Genomic DNA, 24,300 nt, shown 5'->3' with positions numbered 1-24,300 from the left:
AATGATTTGAAATTGTGTGGCTTCAATTATGGTTCCATACAAATTCATAATGGTTTCCATTAGTAAAGCATGAGGAAGAAATGCACCATATTGCCAATCTGCCCTTCAAACCCTGTCAGCAGAAAACCCATCCAACCTTTAGCTTAAACTCAGTGAACTAAATTCACACTCATTCAATTGCTACAGAAACCTTCTCAGTTTTGACAGTATGGGTGTGCCTTTTTTTTTTCTCATTTCACAGTGTTCCAACAGAATTGTATCCTTCAGTCAATTACACTTGTGCAGACAGAAAACAGGTAAAAAATTATTCAAAGGCACTGGAAGCAGAAAAACCTCCAGTTTGCTTTTAAGTTCAACATAAATTCTTCACATTGTTTTTGGGTTTATAGGTGGTGAATATCATGCATTAAATACATAGTTATTAAATACACATAAAATAAATAAGTGCCATGGATGAAGGTAACTTGCTTACTTTCTTCATGCACAGACATTTGCTCACACTTGCAACAAGAATAACTTGAAAACTTTTGCCAAACGTCCTCAAATGTGTTACTGCTTCTCCCCAACAGCATACAGTAGACTCCATCCCCAGCTGGTCTAAATCAGATGAGTTTCCCTGAAGTATATTAATTCCATAATAAATTAACAAGAGATGTTCAAAATAGCACATACAATTTTGGAAGCAGTTTCCCAGTTTTCCATAGTATTTAATCTGCTAGGAACTGTATCTGTCAATATAACCCACTACTTCCATCTACTGTGTTAGGCTTGTGAGCCCTTCTGTGACCTTACCTCAGGGACATTTTCACTTTCTGATACACCCTGCTGCAAACTAAATTAGTCTTAATATAACATTTTAACAAACTCTTGAAAAACTTATTAATGGATTTTCTTCCATTCTGAAAAGTCTGACAGACAAGACTAATCATGTCCAGAATCTGCTATTGTAAATGAAGAAACTTTCTGTTGAGTTCAGGAAACTTGAGTAGGCTCCTTTGTGTGTACCAGCCTCTTTGCCAGCCAACAAAGCTGAAGATCCTGTGAAGATGACTGCTATCAGGCAGAAGCAGAGTCATTTGAAAGGATTTCTGAGGAATTTGAAGAATGCAATCTTCCTCAAAGAATGAGAGAAATATTTTGTATGGAATAAAAAAAAAAAACAGAGAAAAGCCACTTCTCTGATGAAAAAGAGAAACCACTGTCTTGCTCAACTGTTCTGGTGAGTTTTCCTGGTTAACACACTTTTCTTGTGACATTTCTTGTGAGTTTTCTTAGTTAACACCCTCACATACACCACCATGGAGCCAAACAGGAGAGAGGCAAGACCAGTTAACATGGAATACCTGAGCCCATGAGCAATGCCCAGTAGTTACTGAAAAAGGAGTGTCAGCTTCTCAGCTACTTTCAAAAACTCTGGCAGGTTCAAGCCTGCTACAGCTTTGTCTACATTACAAATGTTAAAAACCCCTTTCTCTTAGCATAAAACTCAGAAAAAATGAAAAAAAGATCAAAGATCTTCCCAAATCAACAGAACATGCATTATTTAAAGGGACTTGTTGCAACTCCCTGTATTTATTTCTCTTCTTCCTGCAGCTGTAACAGAAATCCACAATGCACGCTTTTGAAGACTGTGTGTCATTTCTCACGTAACGTCAGAGCTTCTGAACTGCATGGCTGTAGAATGAGAATCTGGACCTTCGTGTGAAACTGGTCTCTTTCTGAGAGATAAGTTTAGAAAGAAGTCTCATGCAAACAAGTCTTCCATAAACATAAGAAGAAAAGCCACAAGCAGTGAAAGAGAAAATAAATATGTTTTACCGAGTTGTCTTTTACATGACATACCATTACGCCATGTGAGTCATTGCTTTGTGATGCATTCAAGCACTGGCCAGCAATAAAAGTAGAATTAGACATTCATACAGATAATAAGAACATCCAAAGCTCTTTTTGAAAAGGTTAAAGATATATATTATTCTTACCTTAGCTCACAAACTAATGAAACAGCCAGGAGGAGGAAGAACTTTCTGAAAGGCAGGTTAGCTATCTGTCTGACCTTGCATATATCTTTCTCAGATGTTGGCTGTGCTAGGAGCGGATAGTGAACTGAATGAGCAATTCTTTCCAGCTCAGAGATAAATACAGAGTTCTTGCTGTTATCTCTGGTGTTCTCAGGTATTTTCCAGAGGCCACTTGCACATGCATTACATACCGTTACTCATTGCACCACACCCGTCCCCGTGGCTCCTGAAGACCTTGTGCTTCCAAGGGTTTCTCCTGCTGTCAGCTGACCCTGGAGACTCCAGTGAAGGGTCCACAACACAAAGCTGCACCAGTTGCTATGAGTTCAGTCTGCAAGAGATCAGCCCATTTCTCCTCTAAGATCTCAGAGGGGAGCACTCAGCAGAGCAGTGTCTGCAGCTCTGCTCAGACAGAACTGAACTGTGCAGCCACCCAGAAGAGCTTCTCAAGATCCGATGGACAGCAAAGCACACCGCAGAGCAGCAGTATGCCAGAACTGCCAGAATAAGCAAAGGACCATGCCCATCTTGAGAAAATGGACCCAAACCCAAGCCCATTTGCAAACCACATGTACAGATGATCCATCCCTTTACCCTAGACTGAACACAAGACTCAGTTGTAAGCACGTCTAATAGTGGAAGTTGTTCAAATCGGGATCTGAATCAAAGATTATGGGCACAATTTATGTTTAATATTTGGTCATGTTTTGCTCACTGTAGCAGGGTGAAGGCCAATGCTACTCTTTTTTCTAATTGCTTGGCGTCACACTGTTGGATGGAAAACAATGCTCCTATATAGTCAAGATCTCTGGTTTCCAAAATATATATTTTCTTTTCTTTTTTAAATATCAGAACAACTGAGCTATAGGTAAGAGAATGCTTTCATTAAACAAAAAATCAAAATGTCAAATTCTTATATCCTAGTGGAATAAGAGGCTGGAAGCCTGAAAGATGCAGTCACTTGTAACTTAAGCTACTAACACTCCAGAGAGTACTGACAGTTTTCCAGCAAGTGAAGCACTAGGCCTCTCTGTACATGAATAGGCTGTATCCTCCAGAGGAGCTCAAGCTACAAATGCCAGCATGATTTTCCCAGAAACAAACAGTGCTTCATAGCAGCATTCATTCCAGACTGCAGGAGGGACAACACCAGAAGGCCAAAGGAGAGTCAGCATAAGGACCAAGTGATTTATAGCATTCATCAAAGGCAGTGTTATTACAAAATGAGGAAAATGTCTCCTCTTTCAGCACTTTAATCACTTGGGGCAATGTAGATGCCAAAGACTCACACCTTTGTATGTGGACCTATAATTACAAGACATAAAGCAGAGGAAAGAGACCAATGACTCAGCTGTGCTAAATGAGAATAGTGACACCATCAAGCAAAATCTCTCACTAGTCAATTTGAAGGACCAGTTAGGGAACAAATTAAACTCATTCTCAATTTATACAGGGCACTTCTGAAGCTCTTCACCCTGCTGTGGTGTTCAGCAACACAAATTTCTCTCTCCCACTGGCACAAACAAGTAGCAGTGCAATAGGATCGACAGGAGCAACGAGATCAGTAGAAATCATTTTGATTTCTACTTCACCATCTGCTTTTTCTCTGTTGAGCCTCTCCTGATAGTTGGAGAATCATTATCTATAAAGCTGTTAGTTTTCTGAAGTTTGATTTGTTTTCTTTTTACTTGCTTTCAGTGCCAATTCAGTAACTGCAAAGCTGCTTTATGAAATAGCTCCTAGAAAAATGCCCTCTAACCAAGGAACTGGGGTGGTTCCTCACGTGTTCCCTCTTGCCTTCCTGAATGGAAATGTAACTACTTTCTACACCAAGTTAATTATTTGGTGCTGAATGGACTCAATGTAGGTCTTTGCCTACCTGAGACTTAGGTGAATAAGAAAGCAATTTACTGCTACTGGTAGAAAATGAGTGATAAATAAATTAAGGTAGGGGATGGAGGACAAATAAAAAGTAACCAGTCCAGGATTTGCAAAGCTACAGAATCCACAGACTCACATCTGAAAAACTGGACAGATCATAAGAAAAAGGAAGATTATTGGTATATGAATTCATACTATTCACAAGAAAAAAAAAATAAAAACAAAACAAAAACCAACAAGAGCAACAAAACAAACAAACAAACAAAAACTACCACCACCAGCACCACCATACCCCCAAAACCGACTATATTGTCTAATAGCGTCTGAGTTTCAGCCACTCAGACTCCTGGCTGAAACTAAAAACAGAGATGAGGAATATCAGATCTCACCCTTGGAAATGCCACTTTGTGTTTCCAGGTCTTTTCTGCACTTGATGCTTAAAACATATAAAGCAAGCATTGCCATATCAGAGCAGACTTCTGATCCATCTATCCAGTAAAAATTTGTGGGATAACCTATCTGAAGAAGGAATGTCTTGCTTACTCCAGACAGTCACTGAACTATATTCTGAAGTCCAGGTACTTATCCAAAACTAATTCAATGTTCCCACTATATAAACATGTCTAATCTCTTGATGCCTGCCAAATTTTGTTCCAACAGCTCATACCACAATCACCTAAGGAACGTCACCATAAATTTGGATGTTTCAGATCCTGATGAGGTGTCCAGACTTATCTTCCGATGAAAATGCCTATGAATAGCTATAAAACATGATTTAGAATGCTAACATACAACAGCATTGTCAAGCCTGGTAAAGAGTCAAAAAATAAAGCCTTAATTCTCAAATTAATATCTCAATGAAATGGAGTGTCAATGGCATGCAGGAAGAACAAGCCATGATCTGCACTTTGTTTCCAACAGAAAAGGTGTTACTGCAGTTACAAATGTGTTTTAGAGATCTGGTGCCACTGGTGGAAAATTAGGTTATAAGAACTAGGGAGCTACTTAGCCTGGATTTCAAACCTCAATTCTGGTAATATTATTATATTAATATATATTAACTAATATATGTCCATATAAGACAGAATAGAGCCAACCCCCTCTGACTCATTAGTTCAACTCCTGTCCAAACAAATTAAGAGAGAAAGTTAGCAATTCATTATATAGAATAGAATGGAATATTTCAGCTGGGAGGGACATACAACAATCATCTTCTCAAACTGCCTGACCACAAGTCAGAGCGTGTTGTTAAGGGCATTGTCCAAATTCCTCTCAAACACTGACAAGCTTAGGGCATCGACCACCTCTCTAGGAAGCCTAATAACTGTTCCCCTAGTTCCTTAGGAAGCTCTCTCTGACAATGGGATTTAAGTGACGGGAAAGAAATAGGACCCCTCTCAAACTTACGTTGCTTTGCAAAAGAAATAATGTTCCAGGCTTTCCTAGAGACCTTTCCTATCTATAATACATGTTTTAAAGGACAAAAGATGTGAAAGGAAGTCTCAGAGATACAATATCAAAGTGCTGCCAAATATCTGTGGAGTTGAGATTCTTCGAGAAACACGGCATCAGCAAGTGCAGTACTCTGGCTAATTGACTCCAGCTGATCTGATTTGTGTTTACTAACAAAAACACAATTTGTTTTTTGGGTTTTTTTTGAGAGGTTTTTCATTTTGCCTTCCCCTAAAATATAGAGTATTTAAAGATGTCTTTCACTTTCAGTGTGCATCTCAGGAGCATTTTCTTAGAAGAAGTGATTTGGTGCCAAGAAAACAAAATATCTAGTTAGTGCTTCTGCTTGCAGACAAAGCAAAGAGATCAGCAGCCCCGTCAAACACTGCATCTCTCCTCTCTTCTGGCCGAGCAGCAGCACACAGAACAGAGCAGCTCTTGGGTGAAGGGGCACCCATCTTCCCTGGAGCTACCAGTCGTGAATCTGCTCAGGCATTCAAGTTTTCTCCACCCATTTTGCATTTTCAACTTCTCCTTAGCAATTTGTCCAAATGAAATACAGAACCCTGTAACTTAAGCCCACAGCACACGATGTACAGGTTTTCTCAGAAACTACTCACAAAACCCAAAGATCTGTGGAACAGAGGTGTAAAATACCACCATCCACTTAAAAATAAGTATATAATGGCTACACTTTCCTGTAAGGAAAGCTTAAAATCACATTACTGCATTTATCCAAGACTGGATAAGTCCCACACCTCTCAGAGGAGACATCCTTGACAGCCAAAGTGGGCAGGCTTTACTGGGAAAAGTCTCCCGGTCATGACAGACAAGTAAATAAATTAACTAATAAAAAAAGAAAAAATCTTTTATCAGACAGTTAAAAAAAGATCTTTTAACTGCCTTTTCCCAAAGCTCCCTTCAGGGCTGTATATTACAAAAAAGATTAATGGTGTGCTATTTAGCACCACCTTGTGCTGACTTGTTCTTTTCGAAGGAATGCAGTCAAGGGAGAGAAACACATTCAGTCTTGACAAGCCAGTGCATAAGGTACTGGGTAAAACACTTGGGTGATTGGGTTGGGTTTGTTAGATTGGGATTTTTTATCACAACAGCAATTTCAGAATGTAATTAGCAAAAGCAATAATTGCTATATTATACCATTTAAAAATTAAACTAAACAAACAAAACCCCCAAACCTGTATGGGCAAAAGAGCACTTGATCATAAATAAGGGCAATTTCTTACAGTTTTTACTTAATTGTTACATATTGACAAAGTAGGTAGATTATTATATTTACTATACTACAGATAGTCTTGCAAAGCTGCCTCTAGAATAAATCTTTACCCCACGTAACTAATGAAATTAGATATCAGTGTAAAAAATATAAGTTTACTTAAACCAACTACTTTTGGAAAAACGTGAGAAGGAAAAATCTGATTTTGAAGTGTGTTTGCCACAAATTTAGTACCTCGGGGCTGATCTCCCTGTGTCCAGGGATGGGGTTATGGACTTCTGGTCCCTCTACCTCAACCTTTCAGTGTTGACAGTGATGCTCACAGCCCTGCTCACAGACAGACCTGTGCATCTGTTCATCCTCAGAGCACCTCTTTGAAGTAGGAAAGTGATCTATTGTGAAGGGGGTCATTTGCTTTATCCCCTGCCCAAAGCTGTGTAGCACAGGATTTTCAGACCCAGAACTGGGGTTAGATTTCATTTGTGTGACCCCTTCTGCATGTGCTGCCAGTACCAAACCCTGTTATTGATGTTGTGTATAAACACTCCCAGCTCAAGGTAAAGAGCCCAGTCAGAAGTCTGACAAAACTCTAGTAGCATTTTCCAATTGCTTTTTATGGTTCATGGATTAGATGCTATGAGAACAGGTGAGGTTCCACAAAGAAAAAGAAATTCAGTTTGCCAAAAACCCTTGCCTCCCTGACACACACAAACACACAAAAAAAAAACAAAAAAAAAAAAAAAACAAAAAAAAAAAAAAAAAACAGAAACAAAGTATTTCAGTGATTGATTTCCAAGAGTCAATTGATACTTCAGAGCTTGGATTTTTAAATATTTTTAATGTGCAACCTTTTCAAAGTCTGTGAGTAGTTGTGAAACACAGGAAAAAAGCAGCCTTTTCCCTCATTTTGCTGCAGAAAGTCTGAACATGGCAAGCCACACCTCTGCAGGGAGCTCCCACCCTGCATCAGCCCTGACACTGAACTCCCTGCTTCCAGTCCCAGCTGGGAAGGTCGAAGGATTGCTTTCCTGGATAAGCTGTCCACAACAAGTGTGTAAATAATATGTAGGTTAAACAAATGCTAATTATGGGCTGACAGATGAGGCCCTTGGCAGCTTCTCTGCTTGCTGCCTGGACAAAGTAGTCAAGGATTTTGCATCACAGTCTGCCTCAGAGGGAAAATTCACTCTTGGAACTGGCAAAGGTTTATGGAAGAAGGTAAAGTGCAATTAAAAATTCCCCTGAGAGAAGCTACATTAGGCCAGGTTGGATGGAGCAGGGACACCTTCCACTGGCCAGATTGCTCAAAGCCCCATCCAACCTGGCCTTGAACTCTTCCAAGGATGGGGCATCCACTACTTCTTTGGGCCATCTGTGTCTCATCACTCCCATAGCAGATGACTTCTTTTTAATATCTAATCAAAGCATACCCTCAGTTCAAAGCCATTACCCCTTATTCTACCATTATGTATGAAACATATACATGTAAAGCTGCAAAAATATTTCTGGAGTATTGTTCAGGATACTTTTTAAAGGGAAAAGTGAATACTCAGCTTCATTATGTTGAACAGTCCGCAGTGGATTGGAAGGATGAGAGGTTCACTGTCAATTCATTCACAAATTGAGCTGTAATCACAAGTCAGTGATAAAGATAGTACCACAGATCTATCAGTCATTATCACACCTTTGATGTCTTCAGACAAATAGCTGGCATTATCTAGAGGATTTGAACTTGATAAATTTCAAAGGGACACAGTGCTACTGCAAGTGATCTTGCTGACAATAAACCTAATTAAGTTTAGATAACAGCAAAGGAAGAAGTTTTGCGACCAAAAATTATTAAATTAAATACTGCCTTTGGGTCCACTACCAACTAAATCTGGTCTTGCAAAATCTACCATGATCTGAAATGAGCCTATACAAAACGATAGCCAAATAAAATAAAAGGAAACAGAAGAAAAGAAAGATAGATTAGCCTAATGCTTCTGCATTAGGTATCAGATTGTAAAATGGGTTCAATGTGCCATTGCAAAGAGACAAGTGAAGCTGAAATATGAGGAGCGTCTCAGTTCAAATGAAAGAGGGGAAATTGGGCAAATTTATTCATTCTGGCCTGCACGTATCCCATTAAAGACAACTATTTGGAAATAATTTCTTTTAAAGCCCAATATTTATCTTATATGTAATTCACAATGCACATCTTCATTGTCCATCTTGTGCATCCAGCTTTCTTACATTCAGTGGTTGCCTCAGGGATATAAGTTAGACCTCCTAAAATGAGCCCCCAGTTATGCTGGAACATCAGGGAGAGAAGCAACAGTGTCTGAAAACCTCTGAAGGAGATCCTGTTTCTTTGTTCTATAGTCACAGAAACTGACATCTAGAACCATTTTGGATCAGCTACCTCTCTTTCCCCTGCAGGTCTAGGGACTTCCTGGCCACATCTCCTACCTTCCACAAAGTTGCAAGAGCACTTTCAATGAAGTGGCTTCCTTCAGTCAGAAGAGGTTCAAATCCACATCTTCCACAAGACAGCCCTGGGATTCAGGATAGCAGGTCACTCAGGAGAGGTATTTTATGCGCTGTGTGATCAGGCATGCAAGAATCACCAGACCAGATGGAGAGCAGCTACAGGGAATTGTGATTAGAGGCTAGCAATAAGAACATTCAGCTGGGACATAGTAAGTATGGAAAACCTGCCTGAAAGTCAGCAACCTCTGGATCAGGTTTCCCCCCTTTTCTTTTTCTTTCCAATCACAGGTTTCTCTCTGTAGATTGGTGAACAAATCTCATGGTAACATCCTTTTCTTGGAAGTCATCAACTATCATGTTGATACAGAGTTATAAAACTATTCCTATCAACAAGAGATGTTCTGCTTGAATGTTTGATTGAAGATGCATCTACTTTCAGAGAAGAGATTCACAGCAGATTTAACTTACAGTGGTTTTCCCACAGCACATCTAGACCTATTTACCAGTGCTGCTCACTGAAGAGTCACCAAGGACATCACTGACTACAATACTTAATGACAAAGATAAGATAAGACATGCATGATAATCCTGCAGTATTCCAGTAAACTCTGGAACTTTTCCCCTGGTTTCCTGAAAAATAGTTATGTCTATCAATATATTCTTCAACAGTCCTGTGATTGATATTTATATAACTGAATGAAGAGCCTGATACTCTGTCTGTAGGAGTCCCAGGATCTAAAAAAGATTTGTTGAATTGAAAAAAGTTTTCTCTTTTTCAGCTCAACTTCTGTTCACAAAGAAGTTGAACATAAACAGGAATTGGTGGGTTGGGAAGTGTGAGGAGGAATACTTTATTTTTATTTTGAAAAATGTCTTTCTGAATAGAAATGTTTTTATATATGTATGAATATGCTATTTTGCTAAGTGTACAAATAACTTTTTTCCTACTATATTTTTAGAGCTATAGTTTTCTTACCAAATTCAGCAATTAAATATGACAAATAATGAGTTCATTTCATGTCCACAAATCTAGTTCAAAGCTACCCACCTCTAGTAGTGGAAACTGCCAGATTATCAGCAGAGCTGTGAAAACTACCATACTTGAGAATTTTCCATTATTAATTTGTCCTGAAGCAGCTGGATGAGGGAGTCAGCATCCCTCCTGCTCAACCTGGGAACTTTTCAAGCTCCCAGTAGCCAAAAATCTAGTACTTTTTGTTAGATCATGTCTAGACATAGTCTAGACCATATCCAGTCCCCCCAGATAGGTACAAATCCCAGTTCTCGGGCCCAGATGTCCATATCCCAGCTTCTTATGCTAGTGGGTGTGTTCCCTGCCTACACACCTCATCCTCCCACATGCCCTGTTTTTTCTCGCAAAGGAAATCCACACGCCTACCCTGGACAGGCTCCATGCAGCCTCCACCATCTGTTGAAGATGCAGGACTGAGAGGCCAGGACTTTGAGGACAGATGATGTGGCCAGGATCCAGGTTAAAAAATCCCACTTCTGAGATGCAGGGAAAAAGCAAGAGAAGCTGATTCAGTTTTCTGGACACTGGTACCTAGAGTCATTTTGCAATTACTTACAGTGTTGAAGACACAGAGCTGGCAGGTGTGACAAGAAGCTGTGGATGATCCATGTGCCTAAAGAAAGGCAGCTGGAGCCCAGAGAGCCTACATTAAGACCTCCAACACATTTCCAGAAACCCCACCTAAGTCCCTCAGAGTTATATAAATGAAGGAAGTGAAATGCCATCTTAGTTTTTTTTAAAGGCTAGCTAAAGTATTTGCAAAACAGCAAGTGCAGAAGTAGTTTATCGCCTCTAGCTTGATTTTCTTCCAAAACTACTTCTTGGTTCCACCAACAACCATACCTCAAACTCTACAGTAATAATTTTTTTCTGCATTTTACCACAACTAAAGTGCATGTAATGTGTAATACATACACTTCTTTTTGCTTTCATTCAGTAAGTCCATAAACACCTATTAATATCTCTGTAAAAAAGCAAAGTTAAGGCCCACCAGTTCTTCATATTCAGCTCCACATGCAAAAAGAGCATAGCATCCCGCATCACATTTACTCATGTCCAAAGTGACTGAGTGTCATTGACCAGCTTAAACATGGTGAGACATGGATAAAGTACAGCATCTACAATGAGTAAATTTCCAATTTTGCAGCAACACAGACTTACCATTTTTCCGAGTTGTGTGCATTGATGGAGCTAACTTCAAAAATCAACCCCATAGTAATTTTGCTACTCTTCTGACAAAAAGAGACCAATAATTGTCTTAGCTGTCAATTACCTGCACTAGGTCACTTCCATCAAATGTTAATAATTAGGCCATTCTGGAATCTGACACAATGTGTGCAGTGAGGTTGCAGACAGTTTCTCCTGCCTGATCTAGGCATCTGATCTTCTTTTATACTGTCAGAGCATGGGGTCTTCAGTCAGTCCTTGCTGTTGATTATTTATGCCTAATACATACAGAGAATTAGACAGCAAAATTTCTCAGGTAAAACCAATGTTTCAAAAGTGTATCTCATTGACACTCATTGCAATAAAAATTTTATTGACTACTTAAAGATTTGAAAATGAAAGACAAGGAGTAAACAGTATCAGTGAATTTTGATCTAACTATCAATATAGAGCATAGGGTTAACCCCAAATCCAATACCTCATAGCAAGAATGTTTAGTACTGGACTCAAATCAAAATAGGTTCACCAGCATCAGTAGATTCATAATTAAGCATTTGAAGACCCAAATCCTCAACATTATTTCATTAACCCACCCAGTGGTGAAAAGATGTGATGTGAATGTCCACATCTCATATCTGCAGATCGGGTCACATATAGGAAATGGGTTCATATTTGCTTCCCCAAACCAAGTCTGACACTATGCCTATGAGCTTAGGTTGAACCTAGAGACAAGTAAACATTTTCCATCTGCTCCTCAGACTTATTCCACCTTTCTAGTATAGAAGGAGCAGGAGAGACACTATGATGGCACACAGGTATTAGGAAACTGTGAGTTGCCAACACAGCAATATGATAGCTGGAGAAAACTCAGAGACAAAAGACATATTACACCTGCAGTGGATTCACATCTGAATTTAGATTCATAAGAAACTATGCGACAAACGATACTGTTAAGGATCACAGGACTTCAGTTGAAAGATGGCAATGGAGAAATGGGAGAAACACTGCCACAGTATTCCTCAGCATGAACTCTTCCCATTACAAAGTAAAATGAGCTCCAGCTGGCAATTTACTATGACTCTTCTGGGATAGTTATTGTAAAATAGAATCACATGGTTCATGTATATTGGGCCAAGCACACTGAGTGCATACTGAATGTATGTAAGTATTTTTTTCCTAGCATTAATGCAAACAACTGTGCCTGGCTGCATTAATTCAGGTTAATGTCGCATGGCTAGAAATTATGATGGTAGGTAGAACTTGAGAATTCTTTGGCTAATTCAGGAGTTTCTGAAGGCTCTAGTTCTTCTTCCAAGAGATGTCAGGTGTTTTGTGGTAGAAGGAGTCAAATCTAAGGAAAGTTTATCCTCAGAAGAAGATGAACTTATGTGGTTTGCTGCTTTTTTTTTTTTTTTTCATATACCAGCAGTGGACTATTTACTTTTATCTTCAGAGTAGCATCATTTGACAACATATCAAGTCATCTTCCTTGACTGTCTGGCCAGATATTATTAAAACCACTATTTCTACAAAGAGGACTAGAAGACTAAAATGAGGGGTTTCTGTATCCCAATACAAAATCTTGAGATCTATACTCATGAAAAACATAGTAAGAATGTAAAGACAGCTTAGGAGTAACTATATATAAAAATTAAATGGCATAAGTAAATACCCTATTTGCATTTCCGTCTACAGTGAACTACCAAATTTCTCTGCATAGTTTTGCATGTAAGGAAAGGAAAAAAAGCTATTGGTTTGTTTCACTGATTGAACATGGTGCAATGTGACTAGTTTGAGCATAAACTGGGACATTTGTCCTGTTTTATGTTTATTCCCCTCTGTGATTATTACAGTACAATCTGAGCTACTTTAATTTGGAAAGAAAAGGGAACAGAAGACTATGCAATGCTGTGTATTTTCCCCACCAGTCCCCAGGAGCAGGAGACCAAAAGAGACAGAAATAGGACAACTTTGTTCTGTTGCAGTTCAGGTTTTATTAGGTTTGAGGTTTGGGTTTTCTGAAAGAGTTGTTTATTTCCACACTGTATTAAAATACAGAGTCACATATATTTTTTATTAGAAAAAGCCAGATTGAAAGAAAAAAAATATGCTGTCATTTGTAATGATCCTTAGTTCTCCAGTGACTTCTTTCCAAATCCTCCAACTTTGCCAGGAAAACTTCATTAGTATTGCATTGTGCAGAGATGAAAATCATCAACCAAGAGATTTAGGATGGCTTTTAGATACCGTTGGCCTGAGACATTGAGTATTTTGATGAGCTCTTGAACTGAACTAAAAGTACCATAGAAACCCATAGTTTGTTTGAAGGACAAGTTTGATGTTAGCACCTGTAAAACTGAGAAGACATGCAATAGCAAACTGAATTATTTCTAACCTCCTGAGAGTTAAAGGACTCATGTCCAGCTAAGTTATATTATCATAGTGAATGCAAATAATATGAAGGCATGATTAACTGTCTCAGCATAATTACTTTATGTAACAAGCATGCCTGATGCAGAGACATTTTTTTTCCCTGGCACATCTTCCAAACTGCTCACAGCCAATGATTTAGGGTGTCCCTGAACCAAAAGTCACATTCTGAGTATGAAGTTTACTTGTCATCTGGGGATCTATATTCCACAAAGAAGATGGAAGTATTTTTGCCTACTTCTGAGTTAGACGTCCGCTTCCACAAGTTTTTCATGATATAGCAAATCACTATGTAGAAGAGACTTCCTTTTGTTTATTTTATCTTCAGTTTATCAGCAACTATCTCTTTAAAAGAAAAAAAAAGAGCTCATGATTGAAATTAACTGTCCCAAGTTTTTAAGAATCATATTTTGTTCACCTTCTCTTTAACAGTCTATCAAATTACCCCAGTTAGATTTATTTCTCCTCAGCTTCAATCTGCTGAGTGTATCAACAGATTCTGCAGCCTCTTCCCACTGCCAACACTTTCGGTTTGGGTGCTCATGGCCAGTTCTGGGACAGAGTGGCTGAACCTTGGGTGAAGCTGCTGGGAAAGAGCTGTGTGAGAAAGATCCAGGAGATGCCTCGTTGGGAACCTCTTCCCAGCTTGGGATCTGCTTTTGGCCTGAATCCTGGCCCACAGTCCTTGTCTGAACAACACTCAGGGATGCCTGTGCTTGGCCTTGTGCTGTGCCCACCTGCTGCCTTGCATTCCCAGCGTGGCTTCAGACCAAGTCTGTCACCACAACCTGGTTTAAAAATGAGGGTCATTTACAACCCTGATAACCCCCTAGACCTGCTGTGCTCCTCTTGTTTGGGTGCCATGGGACAGGGCTCCTGTCCAAGGGTCTCTACCCTTTAACACAGGCTCTGTGTTCCTTGCAGAGCAACCCAGCAACCACTGCACCCTGACAGGCCTGAAAATGTCAAAAGACACTATGTTGGAGATACAAGCCTCTTTCACTACTCAGAAGATACAGTCCTCAAGGAATTGTTTCCGTAAGCTGACCTGAATATTACTTCTCCTTAAGGCAAATATCTCATTATCAGTACTGTTGAAAGCTTCTAAGTGACCTGACAGATAAGCATGGGTAACTACACATTGCTCATTGTTAGGAAAATTTATCTTAATTTTAATGACAATAAGATGGAATCAATTCTGTGAGCCAAATGGATGATGGGGTAAAATATAAGCAAATATTACATGGACATATAAATGATATTTAGAGAGATAATCTTTAAATCTACTGAAGAACAAATGATGTTGCAAAGGTTGTCAGATGGCTAGAACTTACATAAATTAGATATGTTTCCATAGTGTTTTTAAGACAATATCCAGTCTTGTCACTCTTTAATCTTTCAGTAGGGGAACCTTACTAATTGAAGAGCTTTTAAAAAGGTTTTTATACAAAGTTAATGGAAAATCACTTGCAAGAGTAGCTAAATCACCATGAATTCAAGAACCTTCCTTCTTATTTAAAACTTTGTCTAAGTGAATAGCTCTACTAAAGTGTAAAAATCTACTGTATGACCAGGAGAATTGTCTTATCTGGTAACCCATCTATAATACAAGTGTACTACAGCAGATGCAAAACACCTAAATATTCTAAGCCGCTCAAGAATAAGTCTAGAGGTAAACAGTGCATCAACTAATCTAGGTAAGGAAGAAATGACCACATTCAAATTGAAACACATCATTGCAAGGCCCAAAGCTCCATACTCCACATTATATCATGAAAAGGTAAGGGAGGGTATGGGGGAGTGTGTGTCTCTCCGCAGCTTTTCACCCCCACAGCCTCAGGCAGCAGGAACGCCCGGCTAGAGCTGCCCCTGCAGAGACCGTGGCTGCCACATGGACGGGCGCTCCAGGGCTATGGCGTTCGCCTCCCTGCTAGTGCTGAGCGCTCCGGCGTGAGTTCACAGCTTTGGTAGCTTCACTCTGAGAGGAAACGAAGGGACGAGAGAGGCGCACTTTGCCGGCAAGGCTGAGAACTTTCATTCCTCACGTGGTCGCAACGGTGGTCGGAGCAGCCGTTCCCAGCATAAATGCAGGGCAAAATGGTGACGGGACGACGAAAGCATTGAGTTATATAGGGGGCGGGCGGACAGGGGTGGAAAACCCCCTCACCCAATAGGGACAGACAACAGGGGAGTGACACAGAACATAACAACCTATGGGAACATAACAGAGGTGGGTACAGTGTTCTGGGACAAATGGGAATGCAAAGGTGGGGTGACTGACATAGAACTTTCTGTGAAGAAGCAGGGAGTGGCTACAAGATTGACGTGTAAGAGCTCCCGTGGTAGACAGCTTGGAGCAGACCATTGTGAGGGGGAAATAGGGGTACAGAGAATCAACCTAACTAACATTTATTAAGATCCCTAACTAAACCAACCCAAACTACAACATCTCTCTGCCTGTCTTTTTTGACAGAAAATTTCCATTATTATTCTTAGCAGCACTGAAGCAGAAAAAGAGCACAGTTGTGGGGAGAAAACCACCAGAGGGAAAAACACATGAAAGTGTTCCTATTCACATTAGCTTGGATGTCTAGACATAAAATGTGATAAGTTATCAGTAGCACATTAACTTAACACATGGCCTTTAAAGATTCATATGCAAGCAATGAACTTGTTTTATATTTGTCCCTGGCACAACTCATGATCATTCTGAGCCAATAGCTTGTCAAGTGTGCAAATATCTTTAGCATTTTTATTTGACTTTTATTGCTTGTTCGCTTTTTACCCTGCTTCTCCCTTTACAAATTCTTTATGCTTGTGGAAACTGAAATCTTTTTCCATAAATTCTTGCCTTAATTCTGAACCAGGTATAATTTAAGAAGCTGCAGGCTATATTTTTCCAGTTAGACTTAGTGAAGAATGCACAGCTCCTGGATATTTGAAATAAAATTTTTCTGTTGGAAAACTGGCCATTAACAGAATTTAACTTGTAACTCTTATAAATTCAGAGTAAATAAACTAGGAAAAAAGTGCCCAGAAGGAATTTTGCATGTAAGTGAGGTAGAGTATGCTGAGCTGGAAGTAGCTGTCCTAGGGATATAAGGTGAATACAGCAATACAGGCTCTTCATCACATGAACACCCATACACAGAATGCACATAGATATGCAAAAAAAATTGAGAAGTTTTTTTATAATAAAGCTAAAACTTTACATAGAATACGCAGAATATAGCAGAGATAAAAGAGACAAATTACTTGCTACAAATTCCCTTCAATTTATATGAAACTATCACTTTCTTCTCTGTTGAGAAAATAAACATAAATCCTTCAAACAGAAGCACATACTGGTAGAAAAAGCAGATCACAGCATATTTACATCCTTTGCTCACACAATGAAAGCAAACTGGAAAAGGAAGCACAGAAATCAAAGTTCATAGTGATGCCTATGCCTGAAGTGTGGGACAGGACATCAAATCTTCTGCTTCTGACTATTTTTGACCTCAAGGCCTTTAAACCCATTCACTGAGACTCACATACATGCCTTCATTTCCAAGGAAGGTGAAATGTGGCCACCCACTTAAAGACTCATTCAAATTCTAGCACAAAACAGGTTCTAGCTTCCCCTTATTTTATTTGCTCTACACAATAAAATATTGAAAAAAAACTTACCTAAATGAGTTAGTAAAGGATTTTAAAGGAATATGAAATTTTACTATTGCAAATTCTCTCTGGGTATTTTCTAAGGATTTCTAATAGACTATCTTAATGGCATTTTACATTTCTTAAGCAGTGGTAGTCCAGATGCCTTAGTAAAAGGTTAACTATTTTGGATTCACTGCCATTGTCTGGGTAGGCCCCAAAGTTCCTGTAATACCAAAGGAGAAAGACAATAACTTCACAATTAGGAATCAAACTTCTTAGTCAGAGCTTCATGTTTTACTGGAAAATGTGGGCTTCTGTTCATAGGAATTGGAATCTGGATTGATTCTGACATCTAACAAACAATGACCAATTCTCATGTTCACTCCCACCTTCCCCACAGGACCTTCTTCATTGCCTGAATTAGTCATTTAGTCAGATCTCACCACCACAAATAAACAGTTTTTTAGCTGTAAAAAAGGACAATTGAAATGAGAGGCATTGATTATGTTTCCTCATGCAAGGAAACAAATACATAGTAAGGATGACTCACATTAATTTGTAAATGCCTAGGAAGTCATCAAACCTCACTGTTCCCACAGATAAATATTTTGTAGCATACTTCACTTGTCTGCAATAATAAAATCAAAGTACTATCTCTGTGAGCCACAAGTATTTCTTCGTTACAACACATTTAACCTGGAGATACTCAGAGACTAATTACTTGCTACAAATGTCTGTTAAATTTATACAAAACTAATATTTTCTTCTCTGCTGAGAAAATAAACATAAACACTTCAAACAGAAGCACATACCAGCAGACTGTCAGAAAAAAGCAGATCACAGCATGTATGCAACCTTTGCTCACATGCTGAAAGCAAGCTGGAAAGAAAGAGCGTAAATCAAAGCACCTGTTCATATCGATGATTACAGCTAGAAAGTAGTTCCCAATGCTCAATACACATATATGCAGCTGTACTCTCTGCCTCTTTAGCACCACTTTTCCCACAAAGGTAGATCAGCACCTCCCAGTGGGTCCTCTGGGAATGGCCAAAACCAGGTGACATTGTCTACAATGGACCATATCCAAAACCACATCCTTCCACCTCATCCACAAGTGGAAATTGAATAATTGGAAGACATCCCACCATTGGGGCATAAACCCAGCTCGCATTTTGACAGTGAAAGTACTCACATATGACTCAGCTTTACAGAGTAGGGACACTCCAAAGCCCTGCACTTCTACTTATTCTGAAAATAGGTTAATGAAATCTCTTTAAAAACTACTTAGCTACATATTGCCTTTTCATAATCTCTTTCAGATGCTTACCATTTTCTTATGATTTGTGTTGTCATAGTGACTGGAAGTCTCAGGTGACACAGAGGGACTCTTACAGTAAATGACACACTAAAATGTATTGAGTCAAAGTTCCTCTGAAGAGCTAATTTAGGATTAAAGTGCTCTGATTCCTGAATAGAGACAAAAAAAATGGGGCTGTTGATGAAACTTTAACCCCAGAAGTCTACCTTGTCTTCAGTGGAAGGAAATAAAATGCACTAAACCACTTACAAATCACCCTCCAAACTGCTCCAGTAAAGATTGTGGAATGTAAGGAGATGAAAGCTAGTGACGCCTTACTTTAAATCATGACACTGCAATTTGCTACTTCATTAGTTGATAAATAGCAAGTTCAGCTGCCCTCACATGAGAGGGGTGAAAGGAGTGGGAAAGCATTAACCTTACTTTCTCCTCTTTTTCACATGAGTTGAGGCTTAAGGCAGAATCTGCTGATGAGAATGTGAGGGAAAGTGGCTTGCTTGCAAACCCACAATGGTTGGAAACAATATTCTGAGCCCAGATTTTAAGAGCGACATCTCAGGGTTGACCACAATATACTTTAACTGCATTAACTCAATGCTTTATTGCTTTTTCCTCAAAAAACTGTACAAAAACCCCACAGACAAACTAAACAAGACCAGTAGGAGAAAACCTGACTGGGTAAAGAAAGCCCTGTACCTCAAGAGGGAATGTCCCTGTGATTACAACAGTTTAAGAGATTTTTTCCTTTCTAAATCATTTTAGTAATTTCTTTGTTCAACAAGATGAAGTGCAAAGTCCTACATGTGGGGATGACAACATCAGGCAGAGGTATATGTGAAAAGCAGCCACATATACCAGGTGAAAAGCAGCTTGACAGAAAATGACTTGGGGGTTCTGGTGAACCCCAAGTTGAACACGAGCCAAAAATATGCCTTTGTTGCAAAGAAGCCAAGGTTAACCTGGACTGCATTAGGCACAGCATTGCCAGCAGGTTAAGATGGGTGATCCTGCCTCTCTGACACTGGTGAGGCTGCCCCTGGAGAGTTGTGTCCATGTGGGGCTTGTGAATGCAACAAACACATGGACATACAGTAGAGAGTGCAATAAATGGCCACAAAGATAATACAGGAACTGGAGCATCTCCCCTATGAAGAGAGGTTGAGAGAACTGGGACTGTTCAGACTTCAGAAAAGAAGGCTCAGGCAGATCTTATCCATGTCTATAAACACCTGAAGGGAATGTTTAAAGAGGACACAGCTGGGGTCTTCAGTGGTGCCCAGTGAAAGGACATCAGAAAATGGGCACAAACTCAAACACAGAGATGTCATCTGAACATCAGGAAACATCTTTTCTTGCTGTGAGAGTGACCAAGCACTGACATGCATGGCCCAGGGAGCTCGTGAAGCCCCCATCCTTAGAGATGCTCAAAACCCAACTGGGCACAGTCCTGATCAACTGGCTTTGGGTAGCCCTGCTTAAGCAGGGATATTGGCCCAGACTACTTCCAGATGTCACTTCCAATCAATTATTTTGTATTTCTGTGACAATAAGCAGTTATATTAATATTTACAACTGCATGCTTATCTTTAATATATTTCGTTCTTTCTTTCTTTCTTTTCTTATTTCACATTTTATAAAGTAGCTGTAAAGAATGAAATGCAGAAAAGACTTATCGCACCACACCCTCACACAGCCTGTCATGTAAACACTTCGTTTTTTGTTGACTGTAAATGTTTAGTACACTAAGACCAGGATTTATCTTCCTTAATTCTGTTTATCTAAGTAACTAGGTAACTTATTTGTCTGGGCTCCTGCTGCAAGCAGTACAGCTCATTACAAGCATTGTTAACTGTGGTTAAATGGGCATTTTTATGTAACAGAAACCTGAACTGTCACCAAAAGGGAGGTTTCCACATTCCCCATGCTCCTGCATCCCTCCAGGGAAACAGAGAGTACACTGGAACCTGATTCTGCTTATTCCAGCAGCTGCTAAAAGAGACACAGAAGGAACAATGGCATGAATGAAGCCAGAGGCTTGCTGACTTAGAGCGGGCCTTTGGCCATGACCTCAGACTACTTTTCTTCACTCGATTAGGGGAGGTTTAAAAAAATAGCTCATACTAGGCTGTCTGCTAGACAGAAATTCATCTCTTCTGTTGTAATTAAATGCATTTCATATTAAATCTGATCAGTTCAGCTGTGTCCCAGCAAAACCATACAATCTCCAGTGGTTCAAAATCAAGTCTTGTGTGTCTGCACACAGTTCCCAGTGATGAAAATATATGCCAGAAAAGAAAGGCAGAATTTTATTTTTTTTACTTTGATCAGATAGATACCTTTACATCAATTGTTAGAATTTTAAATTTACTGAGAGTATGAATCAATACTCTGGTTACTATCTAGTGCTATGTGATAAAAGTGAATGTGAACGACAAATAATCAGAAAGTACCTACTGAAAAGTTCCACTTAGGCACAGAAAAGCACATTCTAACATAGCATGATACTAACAAAGAATGTGCCAGTTACCCAGAATAACACTGAAAGACAAACATGCTTTCTCTATGGTAATAATGTGATACACAAAAACTCTCCCAGAAGGAATGAGATCAGACTCCAGTCATTTTTTAATATGGTAATTTTTCATCTGTTCATTAATTTAATTTATCATTTATATTCAAGATTTGCATATTAAATCACTGGACTTCTGTCTGTTACTTTCAGTCTAGCTTGTCTGACACAATCCCATAAATGCTCCCATATGTAAATTACTTCATTCTAGTAAACACAGAAAAGGGATGAGGGTGCCAATGAATCTTGCTAAGCTTCTCCCATTACTGAATCACTGTAGCACAAAAAATAAAATACTATAAAAGAAGTACTAGGAAACAATCACAAGAAACAGCTGCCTAGATTCACAGACTGGATTAAAGCAACATAGCTGATGTTGGAACCTCTGGGGCTATGACTCAAAGGAGAAACAGACTGTGGCTATTCAGGCTACTTCTCAGGTTTTGCCTGAAGTGTTACACAACAATACCCTGCCATCCTTCTGCTCCAAGCAATCACCTACTGACTGTTGCATGTCCAGAAGTCCTTGAGAAGTGCCAGAGACACGTGTGCAAATCTGTTACACATACGCAGTCTAATCCAGGGGACACGGAAAACTAAGCATCTCCAAGTTTTGAAAACTTTCTATCCAAACTTCATTCTTGTTCACAGAGCAGGTAAAAACTGAACTTAAAACAATCCTACCAGAAATATCAACACTCATCTGCCAGAGATACAAATATTTGCATTCATATAAGTGAAGAAACTTCCAGAAGCTATGCAGTAACTTTATGAATACTGAAATCACCAATCTGTTACAATATTTGGTGGTGTTCTCAACCTTTGTAATCAATTATGGAGTTTGTTGTCTCCAGCTTAATGACAAAGCAAACATTGCTTCATCACCTCCATGCAGACTGCTTCCTTACCTCTCTGTTTTCTTCTGCCTCAAAGCCAAAGTAGTAACTATTTAAAACCCTTAAATTTCTGGGACCTGAAACAGTCAGACAGTTCAGAGCTACCCAGATAATCTGAAGTAGTGCATACAGAAAAAGGCCTGTAGGAAGAGTGCAGGACAGAGGATTTTCAGTAACAAGCTGAAATAGCCACACATTAAGCCACAATTTTTAAATGCTTTACTAAGAATACAAAAAATACAAAACCCTTTTATTTGCAAAAGTATTTCCTTGAATGAAAAAAACTGAAAAAAGAATAAAAGAATAAAAGAACGCAGGTAATGAAATGGAAAGCCTGGAAGGGACAGGAAGAGGGAATGATGCATTGTTCAGTAAGTCTGGAATGTTTTTCTTGCCACAGGAGACCAACTGAAAATTAGGCCCCAGTTTTAAACCTATTTAATCTTTTATTAATTATTAGCCTTTAACTATTATTCTAAAGGTGCAAATATAGGCTGAGTCATCCACATGAACATTAAGATGTCCTTATAAATTTATAACTGTTATATGTTACTTACAAGTTTAAAACTGTTCTTACAATTTTATCTGGACTGATTTCATTTCCCCATTTAATGTAGCTGAGTTGTACTAGCCGATTATTTTAGATGTGCAACTGTGGAAGGTGGAAGAAGAGGAAAACCACCAAGAGAAACATATTTTTCTAAGTATAATCCATTGTTTTCATATAAAGTTCTTCATCTCAACTACACCTGCTTCACTCTTCAGGTTTTCAGATTTCTGGGTTTTTAGATTTCAGGTAGTCTTGGTGATATAAGAGAAATAGAATTACAAGAACAGAACTAACAGCTCAGTTTCTTCTCTGTAAATCAGTGTGGTGAGCATGGAGATCCCCTCTGTCCAAAGGAAAATTTGCAGATTGACTTCCCTGGTCACTTGTTTCAGCTGCTACAAGATGTGGCTAGTCAATGGAAGGAAGACTAGCTTACAGTTTTCTCTTCATTTTTAAATGAATTACCTGTTTAATTTAAAAAAAAAACTTTATTATGATCACCCCATGGCTGTTTTCCCCAGCTTTTCATATCAAATTTCTTCATTTAAATAATACATAGAAATACAGAAAAGTATGACCTTCAGCCAAAATAATTTCCCACTCAAAAATGAAAACACTAAAACTCAGTGAGAAAGTCATACAGTGACTCAGCAGGAAACATTTAGGACATAGACAGGATCTGAGTCAGAGACACACAGTTTATTGACTGCTGTGCATCTTTCCAGGAGAGAGATGTCAAACAATGGGCTCTGAAACATCTGACTCTCAAAACAGAAAGTCTAAAACGAAGAACAACCCTTTGTTCATATGGCAATCTGTGTGGATTTGAAAAGTGTGTTAGCATGTAAAATTCTCAAAAAATAACGACAATACTGAAACTTAAGAACATAAGAACTGCCTTTCCAGCTACAAAAAGAGGTTCATTTGATTGAACAGTGCCCTCCAACATTTGATTTAAGGAAAAGAGAAGAAAAATATAAGTATGGAGAGATATTATTTAATAATATTTTCTTCATTTCCCACAATTTCCAATCCAGAGACCACCATTAATGAGTAAGCAGAACATCTTTCACCCCTTTGACTTACCAGAAACACCCTTTTTTCTCTATTCATTTAATGAGAGATTGTATAAATTGTTCTCTTACTCAATCTCTCTACTAAAAGAGAGATCTCTACCAAAAAGAGAGAAAAGGTATTCAGAAAGTATGAAAATTAATTTCTGGAAATGCCTTTTCCCTTTTATATCACTAAATAAAAATGAGTAAGTAAAGTTCGGAAGCTTCCACCATATTTTTCTTCCTTTTCTTTTTTACCATTTTATCTTTTATATTTTTTTAAATGAAGAGCCTATAAACTTACAAGAAGAGGGGAAAAATAAAGAATATAGAACAAATCTTAAATGTTATTCTAACTCATTCTAAGAGGAAAAGGAACAAAGAAAGAGTAGTTGTGAAAAATCCCCAAACCATTTAGTCCAACTCTTGCTGGGTTTGCAAGAAGACTCCAGCTGGAAACCTTAGCTAGACTATATTCCAAGCTATCTGGTTTTAACATTTATCTGTCCAAAGAATATCTACAATATCTGCTATGCAAGCCACGTGTTATTTGCACCATGCTGGGGGCATAGAGTGGCTG

The 24,300-nt window shown here is 38.9% G+C and overlaps 1 long non-coding RNA gene across 1 annotated transcript in view; it reads right to left on the bottom strand.

Annotated features, from left to right (window-relative positions):
• LOC137466837 (uncharacterized) overlaps positions 1 to 2,132 on the bottom strand; it is a 31,630-nt gene extending 29,498 nt beyond the window's left edge. Inside the window, exon 1 of the long non-coding RNA XR_010995300.1 lies at positions 1,980 to 2,132. This is a non-coding gene — a long non-coding RNA (uncharacterized lncRNA). The remainder of the gene's footprint in view (positions 1 to 1,979) is intronic.
• Positions 2,133 to 24,300: the final 22,168 nt, after the last annotated feature.

This window comes from Anomalospiza imberbis, chromosome 2 (assembly GCF_031753505.1).
Source record: "Anomalospiza imberbis isolate Cuckoo-Finch-1a 21T00152 chromosome 2, ASM3175350v1, whole genome shotgun sequence".
In the NCBI taxonomy this organism is placed as follows: Eukaryota; Metazoa; Chordata; class Aves; order Passeriformes; family Viduidae; genus Anomalospiza; species Anomalospiza imberbis.
This window is presented reverse-complemented; position numbering and strand designations above follow the sequence as displayed.